Source organism: Cottoperca gobio, chromosome 11 (assembly GCF_900634415.1).
Source record: "Cottoperca gobio chromosome 11, fCotGob3.1, whole genome shotgun sequence".
Taxonomy (NCBI): Eukaryota; Metazoa; Chordata; class Actinopteri; order Perciformes; family Bovichtidae; genus Cottoperca; species Cottoperca gobio.
The window spans coordinates 13,198,180-13,213,510 of record NC_041365.1 but is presented as its reverse complement, the minus strand read 5'-3'; the positions used below and the strand labels follow the sequence as shown (position 1 = coordinate 13,213,510).

General features: G+C 39.4%; 1 long non-coding RNA gene across 1 annotated transcript; it reads right to left on the bottom strand.

Moving 5' to 3' along the window:
• Positions 1 to 6,237: 6,237 nt before the first annotated feature.
• LOC115015865 (uncharacterized) lies at positions 6,238 to 14,623 on the bottom strand. Its single transcript, XR_003833036.1, has 3 exons — positions 14,520 to 14,623; positions 12,049 to 12,180; positions 6,238 to 7,197 (listed from the first exon to the last, which is right to left on the bottom strand). It is a non-coding gene; the product is annotated as an uncharacterized LOC115015865 (long non-coding RNA).
• Positions 14,624 to 15,331: the final 708 nt, after the last annotated feature.

The window sequence follows — 15,331 nt, the reverse complement described above, 5'->3', positions numbered from 1 at the left end:
TTGTCTCACAAGAAAATGCATCTCTGCCTCCACAGAGAGACACTCGCAGCACAAGATGAGAAGGTGCACGACTACCAAATGAACACACACACACACACACACACACACACACACAGACTTTTCCTTTGCAAGCAGGTGGTGCGGGTGTTAGCTGTGGTATTAGTCACCAACGTCTGATAAACAGGCAGAGTTTGACAGACATTCAAACTGAGAGTCCAACTGCACACACCAAATGGTTTTAGGTGAGGTGGGAGGAAGAAACGCACAAGTGGGACAGAATCTTTGAATCAGAATCATTTCTGTCTTATGTGATAGTAAACTGAAGATTGTTGGCTTTATGAACAAGCAGGTAGAAGACAATTTGTTCCCTTAATTTTACAGATTGATTAATCAAATAAAAATACAGAATGACAATGCACACTGCACAGGAGCTGACATTTAAAAGTACATGTATGAAATGGCTGTAAGTAAATTTAGATTTTATTTAATTAAAAATAATATAGATCGTAATCCTTTATTCAGTTGCAGTAATATAGGATTAACTGGTTGCCCTTTGCAGTAATTAAATATCCCTGTTAGGATTAACAGATTCTTCAGTTTTAGGTGTTCGGTTCAACACTTTAAAAGACACACAGAGAAGTTATCATGGCAGACAAAAGTCAGCTCACAATAGAGGAAAAAGCAAGATTACTCTGAGGAGTGAAAAATAAATGTTGTTAAACATCTGAAAACTAGGAAACACTGATTAAAAATAAAATGTCCGGCAGTGCTACTTTAAAAACACATTCCTAGTAAGGCTGCAACTAACGATCATTTTTATTACCAATGAATGTGCCGATTAGTTTCTCACTTAATCGTGAAACAGTGAAAAACAGCGATCGCAATTTACTACTGCACCAGGAAGTATTATCATCCAAATATACTTAAAGTACCAAAATGTTTTGTGCAGTCCCAAACTCAAAAATATTACATGTATCATAAAGTAAGGTAAACATGGAATTTTTTTACTAAACTCGATGACAAAATAGTTGTCGATTAATTTTATTTAATTTCCCTTCAGATTAATTGCTTGACTAATTGTTGCAGCTCTAGTTTGTATTGCTAAAAACAAATACCTGCAGGCCCTTTCCAATTAAATTATATGAATTTGTCTTCATTTGTTTCTACGGTGAGCACGTAATCATTCGACTGGAAGTTACACATATTAACAAGCTGCCGTCTGAAATCTTTAAATATGAGCCAACTCACAGATCGGTTTCCTCTAAAGCAGATGTTGCCAGGTGTTGGGGAGGTTCGTCTCTTCACCACCGCAGTGTACCGGTTACCCTAAGGGCTGCTTTGTCACTGAGCGACCGCCCTCCACTTAGCAAAAGGCACATGGTGATGAGAAACACCGCCATTTGTGAGATACACCTCACAATTACGAGATGAAAAAGGGCACAAGTCCCCGATAATCACATTTTCCATCATCAAAAATGTATTTTGCAGAATGTTTGAAACAGTAAAAGCAGCACACAGTGAAAAAGCATTAAAGTATACGCTTTCATTCCTCCTTTAATAAGAAGGAATAGACATTAACCCACATTTCAGGACGACAAAGTGAGCTTTTTTTCACCATATTCAATTTCATTCACAGAAAATATGGCCATAAAAAATCATCCCAGCGCTGCCTCTGTTAAAGTGAAAGCTTCTCCGAGGTAACCACTAGTTCAAACAGACATCCCTGAACTGGTTTCAGCCCGTCTGTTGTAGTTACTGTTGCTAAAACCCCGGTTTATTCCTGCCTCTGGGAGAGAAGTTCCCTTTGTGTGAATCTCGCTGCGTTCGAACACACTGTAATTTGAAGGGACCGTACGGAAACACTGGTTTGGCTGCCTGAGCATGACACAACATGTAAAAATCCATTCGCTCGGGCCAAGAAGTTAACTCTTTCTGTGCACCTCTGAGGCATTTATTTTAAGTGGCACGAGACAAGTTCTTTGATTTAACTCATCATTATGAAGTAAACGTTGATTGCACAATGTAATGGCAACGGAAAAATGACAATGAATTGCATATTGGTAATGTCCTCATGCATCATTTGTATAAAGCTTAGTGGAGAGACCCCGTGCTGTTACTATGTTTACTCTGAGCAGCATTTGGGATGAATTACAATACAATATATTTGAATATGTGTCTTGTGCTTTTTTCCTGATTGTCTGAATAAAATCCGATTGTCTTAGGGACTGTGCACCAACTTTAATACCCATTGGAAACGCTGGGGGGGGGGGGGGGGTCTTTGAATAGACTAAACATAGAGTGATGCTCAATAGCACACAGCACATTCAAATATCATTATGAACTTTACATAATGAAATCTAAACTGGAATAATTTTTCAAAAAAGGTTAAAATAACTTTTGGACATAAATGTATTAACAGCGTCTAAGTTTCAGGGCATTTTCCACGGCAACGGTCGACTGACATTTAAAGGCCGGTTTTGCTAGTTGATGCGGAAGCTTACAAGCTAGGCTAACTAGCTTACACTCGGAAAGTGGTGTAAGAAGTTCTCCAATTCTTTTAACTTAACAGTAGCATTACCACAGTGCAGGAATACTGTTACCGGTAAAACTCCTAAATTTAAAATGTTTCAAGTACACAAGTTTTATCAAAATATACCTAATGTACCAAAAGTAAAAGAATTACCCGTTTCAGAATAATATACAGTATATTATAGGATTATAATCATTGATTATTATTTCTGTTTAACTATTATTGAGTAACTTACAGAGCAACATACGAAGTAAGTTACAATGTAACATACAAAGTAGCGTACAAAGTAGCGTACAAAGTAGCGTACAAAGTAGCGTACAAAGTAGCGTACAAAGTAGTGTACAAAGTAACGTACAAAGTAGCGTACAAAGTAGCGTACAAAGTAGCGTACAAAGTTGCGTACAAAGTAGTGTACAAAGTAGTGTACAAAGTAACGTACAAAGTAACGTACAAAGTGTTGACGTCCCAGATGGAACAAGCAACAGCTAACATCATCAGCTGGTTAATCACACGTGTGTCCGCTAGAATTAACATTACGCATAATAGCTAACCCTAACCCACAGAAACGGATATTACACTAATCAAAAACTGCTATAACAGTCAGAACAATACATTTAGGGGACATTGTGTTTGCAGACAATCTACTGATCTACTGTCAGAAAGGGAACGGTTGCTGAAGCAGTGGGGTGGTATGCAGGAGACCCTGGCTGTGGGTCTGACAGTGAGATTAAAAAGGATTGGGAAGGAACTTCATAGCAGGTTAAAGACCAAGCACAAGGCCAGGTCAAAGAGCTGACAGAAGAGCCCTCACAAACCTCTATGACCTTCATTTTGTGACACTTCTGAGGGTTAAATGAAGGCCAGAAAAGCCTGACTCACACTGCAGCTTTAAAAGCAACTAACAAACAACTCAGTGTACAGCTCTGATTAGTGCAGTTTATTCTGAACCTGGATATTTAACCACAGTCAGTGCTGAGGTCAAAAACACAGTTGATCATTAACAGGAAACTGTTGTCAGTCTGTTGCAAATTACTGAGGCAGTGAAAAACATCATGGAAATCTGAACTGTCTTCATCCATTCGCGTTTTGGCTCATGAAGGCAATTTTGCGCCTTCTTAAAGCACAATAAATCCACTAAACATTAATCAGCCATCAGAGTTAATGTAATAAAACATACAAACTTTATTTCTGTGCATAAACATCCTTGTCAGCACACTGAAGGATGTCAGAGGGATGAGAAACTCCGTCTCCCTGCGTTGGCTTTATAGGGTAAACATTTTCCACCTTGTTAAATGTACCCCCTTTTACAGCAGTTGTTCACCATTTATCACGCAGCATGTTCTCTACTAAAGACCTGTTGGTCTCCGGTGCGAGGAGCCTTTTTATAAGACAAGAGGAATGCAAGAGTCAGTTCTATAAACACTGGTGTTGCTAACAAGTCTGGGCATTTTCAGGGGCACACAGACGGATGACAAACCCCACGAAGCCACCGTCTGGAAGAAGACACCAGTGGAGGAAGAATTATTCAGATCCTTTACTTAAGCAACAGTATGTAAGCATTGTAATTAAAAGTAAAGGCATTCAAAATTAAAGTATGAAATGTAAAAGTAGCCTATTCATTGTGCAGTAAAACGATTGTACATGAATTAATATTACTTACTATGCATGTTGCATTTTTCTGCTTTAGATGTTTAAGTTTGTGCTCATTTAACCTCCTATATACACTGCTGGGTAGTTTAATCTACAGCAAAGCATCATATGTGTTACAGGAGAACCAGGTCACCGAGAGAGAGAGAGAGAGAGAGAGAGAGAGAGAGAGAGAGAGAGAGAGAGAGAGAGAGAGAGAGAGAGAGAGAGAGAGAGAGAGAGAGAGAGAGAGAGAGAGAGAGAGAGAGAGAGAGAGAGAGAGAGAGCAAGGTTAATGAACTGCACTCATTTCTAAATCAGTGGGTTTTAACTTCAGGTCACATTTTTCCATTGAAAGTAACTAACTAGGCCACACATCCTACAGCACGCTGCACTGACTTCATTTGAATTCAAAGCACTTTAAAACACTTTAGCTGGCATTTGTAATCAACATATTTCCAGCTGTGCACCACAGGAAAAGTAATCGTTTACTGCATTTACCTTAAGATCTTTAAGTATCTTGTGTCATTGTCTTCACAATGCGTATTGTGTCTAATCAACAGTACCAAGCCTCAAAATGACTAAAAAGAAAAAGCAGAAAATCTTCACATTTGGGAAGCTGGAACCATGAAATGTTTTTGCATGAAGAATGACAATTCATTTTTATCAATCCACTCATTGATTAATCAACTGATCAGCTGTCGGGTAGTTTATAACAAAACATTATATTTTATAAAGTCTTTGCATGTTTTTTAAAGAAAAAAGTAACTTCAGCTGTCAAATAAATGTAGTGGAATAAAAGGACAATATACAGTATGTCTCTAAAAAGTAGTGAAGTAGAAGTATAAAGTAGCATGAAAACAAAATACTCGGAAGATGTGCACTACAGATACTACAGTACATATTTACTCCCTGAGAAACACTTAGAAGTCTAGTAGGAGGAACTACACAGTTCAGTCTGAATAAACTAACTTTTTGTTTGGTGTAACAGTTTAAGAAAACTTAATATTTCATGACTTGCCTGGCAGCAGTGAGTATTATGTGTATTTCTACTGCAGTCCACAGAGAGAGTCTGTCTGAAGGGGAAACCACTGTGTATCCCTGCTTAGAGACCAGCTGTTTGACTAAAGTAAACAAAGACTGGAAGAGGGGGGCAGGAGTTCCTGCATTGTTGCCCACAAACTGCGTCATAGGGAGCACACACACAGGAGCACATGAACTATACACTGACGAGCCTCAGGCCTTATAGAGAGTACGTCTGCGAAGTGAGTGAAACGTGTCACCACATATGCATTTCACCCTGATCACCTTTATTTTGTTAAACTGTCGAGTTTTATGAATGAATCTCACAAATGTCCCTCGAGGGTAAAATATTCAGAAAGGCCTGTGAGGGGATTTTTTTTTTCTTCCTTTCTTTACATCTTATATAAGAAAGAAATGGGGATCCGAAAATAAAGAAGCCTAAAATAGCGATTCCTTTTGATTCTCGGTTTACAGTGTGTGATGGTTTATTGTGTTTCAGCCAGGAAAGCTGTCCCAAAGATTCATCGAAGAGACTCAAAGTTCCTTCCTCTCTGCCGTGTGTATTGATCTGTTACTGTGTTTGAACATAGAGTCACCAGTTTAGTCAGGAGGCATTTCTTACTAGGGCAGGTGTTAAACCAATATTAGGATTTAGCAACTTTCAGTTGAATCATATTGTGATGATAGCATCAAAAATCATTTCAGCTTTCTACAAAAAATCTTTTAAGAAAATTAATAATTCCAGGTAAGTTGCATTTCAAAACTTAATTAAATGTGTTTTTATTTTCCGCATATCAAGAGTTGGTGGTCATGTAAAGCGCTTTGAACTTCACTTCGTGATGTTTGAATTAACACGTCTCCTTGCCACAGTGACTAAAAGTATACATCTTTGAATAACCCATAACTTCTTTCCAATTAATGAATTTATGATATCATGGTTTAATAAAATGTTACACATCAGATAACACATCTGAGGCTCACAAGTTGAAACTTATTCTGCAGCAATTTTAATAATTGAGTCATCTTTTAAATCAATATTCAAGCAGGTTCAAGCTGTGTGAAAATGTGAAAATGTGAAAATATGCTGTTTTTTTAGTCTTGTATGACAGTAAACTGAATATATTTGGGTTTTGGACCGTTGGTCGGACAAAACAAAACATTTAATACATCACGATGGGCTGTGGGCAATTATAAGCAAATACTTTTCTCTATTGTCTGACATTGTATAGACGAAAACAATAAATTGATGCATCGATAACTGTTGGTTGTAGCCAAAACTGAGATTATTACATTCACTGTGGAGGCAAAAATGTTGCAGAGAGGTTAAGAAGCTGTGTGCTGATACAATAGACCTGCAATCAACTTAAGAAAATAATAAAAACAACTAAACTAATTTATAAAATATCATTTTACTTTGACAAACTTAAGAAATAGTTTTAAATATGTTCCCTTTGTATAATGTAGTTCAATACAACAGAGCAACAAACTAGGGCCTGAAATATAACTTAGATTACACCGTCCCGACCCGGCTGAGTGCTGTTAATATAACAATTAATTATTTGTGTCCCCCGACAGAACAAAGTTTGTCGAGTCAGATTTCATATGACCGAGAGGGAAAATGTTAATGTGGTTTCTTTTCTACCAGAGTCACTCTGCTGCCAAGCCTCGGAGGCAGGGATGACCCGAGAAGAGCCGAGGCTTCCCAACATCCAGCCAAAACTCTGTATACTGAAGTACATACCACGAGTGCCTCTGTGCTGGGATTAATTACTGCTTTGTTATGAAACAAAGCAAATACTGTGGAAAAGGCTTATTTAGCTTCAAGCGCAGAGTTTTTTTAAAGTCAGTCTTGGGCATTCAGAATCATAATGTGATGGCTTCAGGGCAGCATGACGAGAGTTCCCAGGAAAAGACATTCTCCGCAGCAGAGTTTAAGCATGTGATGGCATGCCACGCAATCATCATTTCCTGTCTGATGAAGGAAAAGCCTCGAGTGCAGGAGAGATGATGAACTGTGTCTGAAGGCAAAACAAGAAGCCAAACAAATGTCTCAACAAGCAATAATGAGGAAGTGAACGGGGTACACCCCACAACATGTTGAGGAGTTTCACCAGAACTGTGGGCGGCAAGTTACACCGAGTCAACACGAATTAGACACTACCGTATTTAAATGAAAGACATTTGCTGTGATCTACATACGTGTTTAGGGCCTCCTTGCCACCAGGGGGCCCAGACAGAGAACGTCAACTAAAAACTAAATCGCAATCAACTAATTACGTTAAACATTATTCAATGTGGGTTGAACGGAAAATATTTATGGAATAAAAAATATATAACATATATAGCTATATGATATGGCTGTATGAATACATCGGCCTGACTTATAAACAACTACAAAGAGACACAAAACAACTACAAAGAGACACAGAATGATCACAAAGAGACACAAAACAACTACAAAGAGACACAGAATGATCACAAAGAGACACAAAACAACTACAAAGAATGATCACAAAGAGACACAAACAACTACAAAGAGACACAGAATGATCACAAAGACACAAAGCAACTACAAAGAGACACAAAACAACTACAAAGAGACACAGAATGATCACAAAGACACAAAGCAACTACAAAGAGACACAAAACAACTACAAAGAGACACAAAATGATCACAAAGAGACACAAAACTACAAAGACACAAAACAACTACAAAGAGACACAGAATGATCACAAAGAGACACAAAACAACTACAAAGAGACACAGAATGATCACAAAGACACAAAGCAACTACAAAAAGACACAGAATGATCACAAAGACACAAAACAACTACAAAAAGATACAAACAACTACAAAGAGACACAAACAACTACAAAGAGACACAAAACAACTACAAAGAGACACAAAATGATCACAAAGAGACACAAAACTACAAAGAGACACAAAACAACTACAAAGAGCTATAAAGAAACCACTAAGAGATACAAAATGACTACAAATTCATGAATAACAACTACAAAGAGCCTGAAAATGACCACAAAGAGGCTATAAATGTCAGAATTGATTTGTATCTCTTTGTATCTGGGCGTCTTGCTCCTATGTCGGAGGGGAGGGGGGCCTTCTACATGTCTCTGCCCAGGACCCTGTTGTCTCATAATCTCATAAACAATGTATGTCTTAATAATCTAGCCCCCAGTTTATTATTGCTGAGAACCAGGTTGTATCATTATTTGAACAGAAGAGATGTAGACATAAAATCAGAAACACAGCAGTGAATAAAAGTAATGAAAAAAAACACTATATGCAAGGACCGGTCAGTAAGGTGTAACAATAATATGACAGACCCACTGAAAGCACACATATATATAAGTCACTGTAGTGGACGCTGATGAATGTACATATGCAGACAAACATATAGATATAGGCCACATACATTTGTATATCCATGGCTTACACCTACACACAGATCACCTACAAAAAAAGTAAACATATACAAAAACATACTAACATATTGCACATACGTACATATCCGCAGCACATTGAGTGAAGAGCGTTAATGTAAATGGTAGCGATTCCAGCAACGTTGCTTCAACCTTTAAAAATTGAATCAGTATTGACGTCTACAACAATTAGTCAAATAAAAAGATCACAAACAGGGAAAAACTGACAGAAGCAGGACCAGAAGTGGATTCATGAATGAAATAGTAGCCTAAGTTAATTTTGATGAATGAATAAATAGATGATTAGATGGATAAAAACGAGGCCCAACACATTTTTACTAATTTTACAAATGTGCCCCCTTTCTTGAAAAGTCTCTAGATCCGCCCTGAATTAAGGTTTTTCAATCTCAATCAAATTACTGTCAGTTGTACTCTTCGCACGTACGCATCCAGATCTTGTACCCTCAAGTACACAAATCCCAAAACACTGCAGCAACTGCAGCTCCGCACAATGAAAAACCAGAGAACAGTCGCCATTAAAAATAGAATCAAGTATCATTTGACTGCCTTTTCTATCTTCCTCTGTTGGACGCTGCACTGTTCTAAAACTTAAATATTTATCTTGTTTGGCCAAGTAATCTCAATGGAGAGGGGAAAAAAAGAAGGCACAGGAAGTGTGTGTATGATAAATAAACAGAGGGACAGTCATGAGGAAATCTGCCATGTGGATCTGCTGCTGGGGAATGGCAGAGATGCACATTTTCACACCCAGCATGGAACGCTGCAAATTTGTAGATCTGTGAACTGCAAACGTCTGTTGACACGTAAATCTGTCAATTCTCAACATAACATGAAATACTTCAAGCCAAATGATGTTCTGTGTTAGCATGGGAATATGCTGCAACTTATCCGCCCTGTTATCTTCAATATGAACTTTTACTGCATTTTGTTCTATTTTTGTTTATATCCAAGTGTTTTCCGTCTAATCTCATAAAGTGTCCCATTTTCTCAATCACGGCGACACAGTGGTTCACACACAATACTGTTTGAATATGCACATCAGATATGTGGGAATATGCTCTCCACTGAGGGAAATCAAACACAAACAATGCAGCCATGTTAATACATGTGTTTACAATGACAAATAAAAGCCAGAAGGTCCGCTGACATCAAACACTACGAGAGGAAAGCAGCTATGATGGAGCAGATTTATACCAGATCAAATTAATTAAAATGTGTCACATATGATTTAACCATTTTGGCATGTGTTGAATGATTTATGTCACACGCTAAGAGCACTAAAAACATTAAACTGCCAGAAAATGTGCTCCTTTTTTTTGCTTCGGGTTGAAGAGGGGACTTGTTCGTCCAACACATTTATCTATGAAAGTATAATAATTGTTTATAGGCATTGGGATATGATGATATTCTATTGAATTAACACACAGAACCACTCACACTGTATCAAAGATCCCCTACAAATATGATTTGTTGTCCACAAAAAGTTCAATTACATCAACTCCTTCTGAATCTATGAAAATGCAAATAATGTTCAAAAGGTTTACTGTAAATGTAAATGCTTTTTGACTGAAACGTGTTGACTACTAGACCACAATTGGCTTCCAAACTAGTTGCGGTTTCACAAAATCCTCTCGTACACATAGATACATTTAAAGATTTCAGGTCGAGAAACTTCCTCCCTTCAGTAGGTAAACGTGTCAACAGCCTTCTGCTGCCGCACATACGTCATTCTGCACAGTGAAAGTCAAACCTCAAAGTTATGTAACAAGAAGTAAAGCACATTTTAGGACGGAGAAAAAGTTTCTCCATTAAGTTAGATAATGTTGAAAGAGATCTGCCTCTTCTTCTTAAACTTAAAGCCTTTAACTTTTAATCAGGTAAACTATCCAAAGTGAACCATTTTTACACACTTAAAATAAAAAGCAGCCATATTTGGAGGGAATGGTCCGATCAGGGGACGCTGGTAGATTCCACTAAAGGGAGCGGTGGTATGCAAATTGTTTGGTAACACTATAACAGGTCAGATCTACAACAAGGCATAAAAACATGCAACCAGTAGAGTACAAGGAAAGCCAAAGATCACATCTCTGTCCTGGGAAAACCAGGCATTTCCAAAAGAAAAACATCCAACCCTGTTGTCAGCTTAGTGATGATGCATTTTTTCAAATAATATATTGGATCTTTAACTTTGGGCGGAGTTCTTTTACCGTAAGAAGTAGGATGTTTCTCTTCTTTCATTGACACTACAGGCAAAAATGTTAGGTTTTTTATGCACTAGGCCATATTGAGAATCAGACTAGCAGAACAAAAAACATCCAAAATGCACATTTAGGAGTTTATTTTATTAACTTTGTCTATTTGTGTCTGTAGATTTCCCCTAAATTCACCAAAAGTTAACATTTGCATATTTAAAAAGCTTGTAATACAAATAAAAATTCTCCTAATGTAAGCAATCAAATAGCAAGGTTCATGGTGACATATATTAGTTAAATGTTTTACCCTAGTCACCAGCAGTGTCTTGCAAAATCTAGCCTATGGAATTTTACAATACAGAATCCTAACCCTTTAAAGATGGTTTGTCCTAAAATAACTTTCTTTTCTCTACTCTGAGTCAGAAATCTCCACTTCAGCAGCACTTACATTCCCCAAACCTTCCAGTTTCATTTCTGTCTATATTCAGAAGGTTTGTACCGAGGAGTTTGTTCATATATCATTCATAGCCTGATTTATATAATATTTTATTCCTAAAAACATGACGATTTTTTATGGCTGTTGACAGTATTTGATTTACGGAGAGATATCCATATCCTCTGGAAAAACCTTTGACTCTAACGTCAACAAAATGAAACATGACATTTCAGAAAACTTGTAATACAAAAAAATATTGCCTTACTGTAAGTAATCAACCGGTTCATGGTGATATCTATCTATATGTTAGTTAAATGTTCACCCTATTCACCTGCAGTGTCTCCCCTTAATGTGAAATATTAAATAGCACCATATTTTGAGATTTATGATTTTCTCTGGACAAACAGTCAAACTACACTGACAGGGCCAAGCATGGCCATACCAATGGCAATTTGTTATAAGAAAAGTAAATGAAGTATTTCTCAGTATTCGAACATATTGCTATGAATAGATCCTGTAATATCGTAGCTTCACTTTGAGGCAAAAATCACCAAACCTCTATGACTGAGACAGAAAACCATCTGCTCTTACCAATACTCCATCTACTGCAATCCCAGCATTTTCAGCCGAACATGTCAGACTAACAATATAAAGTGATCTAATGACTTTGTGATCAGAAGACACAACTGAGCAGTTCCTCTTTAGGCATTAAACAAAAACTAAAATCAACAAAACCACCAGCTGACAGGAAATGCAGAACACAGCAGTGTTTACTCACCCTTTAAGTTTTTCGGGTTGTTCTGCTTGGTGCGAGGCATCTTTTCCGCCCTCAGTTCACAGGTGCATCTTGGGGAAACTCTAACGTTGGACCTTGAGAGGAGTTGACTCCTGAGCCACAGTCTGGGTACATCTACGGCAAACACACAAATATATATTGAGCCAGAATCAGCTAAACATGAGCTCCACAGATCAATAAGGCACTGTGCTGGCCTTGCAGTGTGTGGAGTCTTCTGCTCTCGCTTGGCAGCTGAGGACACAGTTGATCGAGTTTAGTCCTCAAACAGGTGCCCCAAACAAGGCCGGACTTTTCATTTCAGGCCTTTCCGCTCTGAGCTGCTGTGTAATAATGTGCAGTGCGGCTCGGACTACTGTCAGTGGGAGGAGGTGTGAATATGTTTCCCCCCCCCATATCAATATAACCTCTGCAGCAGCTGCTATCTGCCACTCTGATCTCAAACAAAAGACAGAGAGGTGGAGGATCGGCTGTTGTTTGTGGGCAAAGCGTCTGATTGACATGTCAGAGGCTGATACGGGGTGCCCGCTCTTCACTTTGATGAATGTCAGACTGGATGACGAATGATGCAAACAATAAGGTCCTGTGTGTGCCGGTGATGAACGCTCGGGGCAGCTGGGCGGCCACACAGAGGTTACTATCTGTGGAAGTTAGATCACTGCAGAAAGTCACAACATCAAAAGACTGAGCCCACCTTTCACAGAGGGAATTGTTTTCACTATGATGCCCTTTTACAAAATGAAAGATCGCAAGCTTAATGTAGGTTTCATGCAAATTCGGAGACTAAAACAAGGTGGGTGTTAAAGTTAAATGTTACCAACACAGCTCATACCACAGAGCTGCAAAAGCTTTTGTGAGCTCCATGGTGTGCAGCAGGAGAAAAAAGCCCCCATCTGCATTGACAGAATCACAACATCATGAATATCTAATTTAATCATGTTTTTTTTTTTTTAAGCTTTCACTTCCCTTGCATCACCTTCCAACATGTCCCTATGTAAGACCTCTACCTCCTGCAGGAGCACGTTGCAGAGAGCAGCAGTGCTTCAGGAATCAGCCTTTGTTTCCCTCCTCACCAATATTACATAACGCTTACTACAACTGGATGATGATTTTTGCTCCATACAGTTACATGTGGCGCTGGCGCAATGACATCATCTCACGGTGGATTTCGGTTATATGGAGTCGCATGTGTGTGTGTGTGTGTATAAGGTGGCTGCAGCAGGTCGCATAAAAACAAGGCACACGATAGAAACATAAGGAGCGTCTCACCTGTGATGCACGATTTTGTTTCAGTGTGGGATCGACGGCGCGGACGATGAGGCAGAGGAGAGAGACTTGCACATTTTCTCTGGCGTGTCTGTCAGTCCGTCTGCCAGCCTGTCTACGTGTATCTGTGTATGAGCGTGCGCGCCTTGTGTGTGTGTGTGTGTGTGTGTGTGTGTGCAGATATTTGAGGAAACACCCTGATACTGACACATGAGGGGGGGACAAAACATACCGGTGATTCAAGCCAAAGCTGCGCTGTAACGCTATGTCCTAAACACAGACAGGCTGGAATGCACGAACAGGTGACTAATAATGATTTCCGTTCACACCTGAGGATCAACCAGAGGCTTATTATGTAAAAAAAAAAAAAAAAAAGCAGGGCAGCAGCAGCGCCAGTGCACGCATAGTCACGCATTGACTGTGTCTGGCAATGTGTGATATAATTAATAACATTATAAGAAAATATAAATATAAAGTGATGCAGCACAGATTCTATTTTTGTTTTTTTTTGCAAGGAGAGACGTGCGCTTGATTCATGAATCATGCCAGCAGGAGGAAATAAATAATTGGGATTTAAGTGCATGCGATGAAGTCAGCAAAAACAATGCGTGGGAATAGCGTATGATGTGCCTGTTGCAACACGTGAACGCCCTGTAAGTGAGGGAGGAGCCAGGGAAAACCCCTCACAGTCTCTGCAACAGCGCTCGAATGGGACTCTTCCCCCTTATGTCCAACAAAACCCCGCCGCGTCCAAAGATCCTTCAGCTGACACACATGCATGTTTCTCACAACATTGGCGATGACAGTGAACACATGAACACACTCCAGTGACAGAAATAGCTTGTGGCTTACCTACAGAGCAACAAAGAGCGCTGCGTAGAGAAGCACCGGGGAGCTCAAGTTGCCTCCTCTCAGAGCACGGTTTGCTGCAGAAGTCCAAAACAACACTGCGCCAAAAAAAACAGCACCTGCCTCTTCCTGACTAGACTTAACAGACCCTTTAAAGTTCACAACAGGCTAAAACCGGACGAGACACACAGCGATAAAAGCATGTCCGACTCTCTCAGGCTGCAGCTACCGACAGCGACCTATATCACATTGACAGAACCCCGCTCCGGCAGCGGCTCCAGCGGCAAAAACACACAGAAAAACAAATCAAGCCTACTGAAACTGGATTTATTAATACTCACAGGTGCAGGGTTGTAACACACCTTTTAGTGTAAGGAGGAGGAGGGGGGGTACAGCTCTGTATTTTCTCCCTTCACCTTCTCTCTCACTTTCTATTGCAGGAAACAGACAGGCCCTCTGACGTCAACGGGGGTCCCGTCTCCGCCTCCCAGCTAAGGGGTGTCCTCCCCATGCAGCGGGGGGCTCACGACGGACGCTCCACCATCGCAAGGCCGATGACACCAAAGCCAACACTCAGAGACGAAATGTAACTAAGCACATTTACGTAGTACTGTAGCTTATTAAAGTGCAATTTTGGGCTCCAAGTAATTGTGATTAACTAAAACAGTCAAATCCTGCTTTATATAATATTATATATATTGATACTTGAGTAATAATAATCCGATTATAGGCCTATATATGATGTGTATAACTAGAATAACGAGGGAAAAATGTCTGCTTTGAGTAGACTACTTTTTACGTTTTCCTAATTAGACTTAGGCTACAGTACATACATATTGTTACTTAAGTAACATTTTCAATTAAGGATTTGTACTTGTAACAGACTACTCTGTGGTAGTACTTTTTACTTAAGTAAAAGATCTGCAAAAAGCTCATTTAACCTGTGTGTCGCTCGGTGTTCGTTAATTTAAACTACACCGTTTCTCTCCTCCTCTCGCTGAAGAATTTTATTTTCGTTGCTAGTCGCTTCGAGAGGAGCCGCAGTTCGAGTCGTTTGTCCTGACCCCCCTTGGCGGCACCACCCACCCTCTCTTCGGCACATACTTTAGGACTGACGGTTTTCCCGGAGGTTCCTTGTTGTCAGGTCACGTTG